The sequence below is a fragment of the Talpa occidentalis genome, unplaced genomic scaffold, assembly GCF_014898055.3.
Source record: "Talpa occidentalis isolate TD23 unplaced genomic scaffold, MPIMG_talOcc4v2.1 talOcc4.14, whole genome shotgun sequence".
Taxonomy (NCBI): Eukaryota; Metazoa; Chordata; class Mammalia; order Eulipotyphla; family Talpidae; genus Talpa; species Talpa occidentalis.
In genome coordinates this window covers 30825568-30829408 of record NW_023601433.1, presented here as the reverse complement: position 1 = coordinate 30829408, position 3841 = coordinate 30825568, and the positions used below count along the sequence as shown (strand labels likewise).

Below are 3841 nucleotides of genomic sequence, written 5' to 3'. Positions count from 1 at the left end.
AGGAAGGAGAAGAGCAGCATCATAGCTTGTTCTAGATTGAGCTTATATTTCAAGTACACATGTGGGCTCTCAGCTTTCTCCCTCCAGGGAACTGTGAGATAATCACTAGTCAGGATCTAAGGCCTTTTGTCTATCATGGCACCTCATGGTCAGGCCATCGGGCTGACTTTTTAGACAGGGCTCTCCAATCTATGATTTATCCACCTGTTCAATCATAACTTGGGCAATTCATCCTACTGGCTCATAATTTTTTTTTTTTTTACCAAGGCTGTCTAGTGACATTTTCAGAGACATGGTGAAGGAGGTTGCCATCTTGGGTTGGTATTATTGAAACACCAGAATGGCTGTGGTGAAGGCAAATCTTTCTTGTGTTTGAACCAATATTGGACAAAAATCTAATGATCTAATTATTTTTGATAGTAAATGAGAATCCCATTTATGGGCCTGACCACCCCCAATTAGTTTATCTTATTAATGCCAATATATCAGTACATTTTGTTGTTCATGTCTTGAATTTAAATCTTTAATCCATTTGAAGTTTATTTTTGTGTAAGGGATAAGTGAGTGATTCAATTTCATGCTTTTATGTGTGACTTTCAATACCATTTATTAAAAAGATTGTCCTTTTCCCATTGTTTTGTAATCCATTTGGCCACTCCATATTTTGAGTGATGAATTCAGGCTGTTTACATTTAAGGTGATTATTGAGAAATAAGTGTTCATTGCCATTATGCTATGTTTTTGGTTCTTTTTTGCTTGTTTTGTCTTTTTTACTTACTGTTTGAGGTCTTCCACTTCTGTTTCTTTTAGTTCATTTCCATTGTCTTATGTATTCCATAATTTTTTAATAGAATTTTTTCAGCATTACCATCTGTAAAATTGGATAGTACTACCTGTTTGGTTTATTGTCAGCTTGCATTTAGAGTGTAGGGTAGGTTATGGCATATATGCTCACGGAGGGTTTTATACATTAGAAAACTGCATGATTTAGAACACATAGCAGGAAGTATTCTTTTTAAAATAAGGCTCTCTAGACAATCAGACTATCAGCTATTCGAGTGGCAATTCCTTGATGAATTGTTTCCATCAGTTAGCAAATATCCAGTGCACAGACTTACCTTTCTGAGTTCATTGAATGTTAATTGCTTCACATTTGGTTTCTAGGAGAACAGACAATGAAGTTGTTGAAAGCTCTATCACTTATGGTCAAGAGCTTTAGTATGTATTGCTCATATACCAGCCTTCAGTCATCTTCATTATTTTGCCTTCTGAGAAAGTAAAAGATAGCCTGCCACCAAGTTTAGTTGCAAGTAATTGGCACTTTCTTCAGCTGGTTTCAAAAATATAATAACTCACCTGTGTTCCCATAGTAACAGGAATTCACCTTTTCAGATCTGTAGCAGCAGTGACACTCCTTGCAGTCTTCTTGAGTGATGGGTGAAGGAGAACATGGCAGTCTGTCCAACCATGGGCCAGCGTCACACAGATCAGTGTTTGGGGGCAGCTAGGGCTAGAGAAAGTCAAGCTGGGTAACAATGCTTGGTCTTTAGAAAAAAAGAATGCATCTTGTTACAAAGCATTAACACTAAATCTCCACAGATATCTTAATGATGGGAATAGACATGTCCATGGTAAATACTTGAGATTAAGTCTAGAATGTTATGTAAATATTTTTAAGATTTATTTATTTATGCATACAAGAACTGGGGTACAGGCCAGAGGTGCCGGGGGATGGGAGGACCCACCAGAGACAGAGTGGGGAGCAGAACAGGCAGAGTGACCAAAATACACTGCTGAGGGGAGCAGCGGGCTAGTCAGGAGAGGTCTGCTGTACCATGTGGTTTGCTCCCTGGCCGGGGATGGAACTCGTGCTTCAGTGGCTCTGGATAGCTTCATAAGTTGCATCTTAACCCTTTGCTATGTAAATATTAAGTCATTTTATAAGTCTCCTGAAATGAGGAAATTTTGAAAGAATTCTAAGAAGGTCAGTAGGAGCAGTGGGTATCTCTAATCCTTCCTTCAGGTAAAGAGTTTATCTTTCTGTTCTTTACAGGTGCTTCTGAATCTTAGTGTGGTCAGAATTGTCTGCCAATCATTAATGATCTGGTTCGTGAAGTGAGGACTGTGATCCTATATTTTGGCAATGTCACCCTTCTGGACTATATTTTGAGTAGCAAGGCAGATGTGAAGAATGAATTATAAAGTCAACTATTAAGACTTATTCTTAACATGCATTCTCTTTCTCAAGAGGTATTTGCCAAATTTCCTTACTACCTTCAGTTTCCTTCCTGAAACTTCTCAAGGGCAAGGTACACCTGGTCTTGGGGAAATTATTGTTTGAATCCCAGCTCTGCCACCCACCCTGTGAAGGGTCCTTTGTCAAGGTCACTACTTGACTGGCAGCAATAAAGGTTATAGCCCTCACCTAGGATTAGGGAGGTGACAAATGAATTATCACACCTCAATACAGTAATCTCTCAAGTGGTAGTTGTCCTAAGGACCCCCCATGGAGTGAGAGTTGGAAGTCAGTATTACCTGAGTGTCAGAGCAGGTAGGAAAGACCCAAGGGCACTTTCCAGACAGCTCCATATCACCCAGAACCTGAAAGTGTCCAGCCCTTCCTGGGACATCCACAAGAGTAGTTTTATCTTTATAACCATCCTGCGTCCAGCAGCAGTTACTCCTTAAGCTCCTACCAGGTTGATGTGGTGTTGTCTGGGAACTCAATATGGATGATGGCATAAGGTAGCTCAGTTTTCCCAATGATTGGGTCCAAATGACCTGCTGAGTAAGTAGTAGTCACTAACCATGGAGCTGCCTGAGTCTTCCCTCAGTCAGATACTACAGCCAGAGTCATTCTGTAGCCTTTGTGGCAGACCTCTGTTGTCTGGGAGACAGGGAGGGATGAAAAGCACAGTCAGTCACCATGGTGACCAGTACTAGGAAAGGACGGCCAGCTTGACCATTAGACCCCAAGGGGCAGCTGCCAAGAACAGAGAGAACAAGATGGGGATCCAAATCAAAAGTGAAGTTATAGTGCTCGCTTCAGCAGCACATATACTAAAATTGGAACGATACAGAGAAGATTAGCATGGCCCCTGGGCAAGGATGACATGCAAATTTGTGAAGGGTCCCATTAAAAAAAAAGTGAAGTTATATTTTACATAATTCATCCTATAGAGGCATGGCAGAGTTTACCAAAGGAAAAGGCGTTGGGGCAGGAAACTAGAGGGTAGTTCTAGACAATGGAAGAGACATAAGATTGCCTTGCTAAGCAAGAAGCTTCAAACTAACCCCACCTATTCAAACAAAGGAGTCCCTGCCTCCAGCCTGGGAAGGGCTACAATAAACCTAAAGCTCTGCATCTCACTGTGGAGCACACCAGAATAATCTGGTGCCTTGGGCTTATGCTGGCCATTCAAAGTGAGAAACAATGGAAAACAACAACATGAACTCCAATAGCCACAGAGCATGATGGGATGGGGAGCCCCCACTGACAACAGAAGGAAAAGCTAGTTTCAGGTGCACATCTCTGTAACACACTGGCATAACTCCTGGGGAATGGCGATTCCTCCAGTCTCATTGACCTGAGGCCACACAGTCTGTGTCTGTGTCACAGTTGACATCACAGTCCAGGTGGTCTTTAGAACCCAGGGGGCATTGGAGGAATACCTTGAACTTGTGGGATGCATTCCAGCTATGTGTTTGCACAATTAAGAAATGAACATAAAATTCTGGAACTGTATCAAGCTATCTGCAAGTCCACCCAGGGTCACACTTATACCACAGAGGCTAAAGGATGAATTCCAAGGTGATGCCAGGAGGGCTGGGAATAGGTGAT

At 41.7% G+C, this 3841-nt stretch overlaps 1 non-coding gene across 1 annotated transcript; it reads left to right on the top strand.

Annotated features, from left to right (window-relative positions):
- Positions 1-3036: 3036 nt before the first annotated feature.
- Positions 3037-3143, top strand: LOC119245452 (U6 spliceosomal RNA). Its single transcript, XR_005125370.1, has one exon. It is a non-coding gene; the product is annotated as a U6 spliceosomal RNA (small nuclear RNA).
- Positions 3144-3841: the final 698 nt, after the last annotated feature.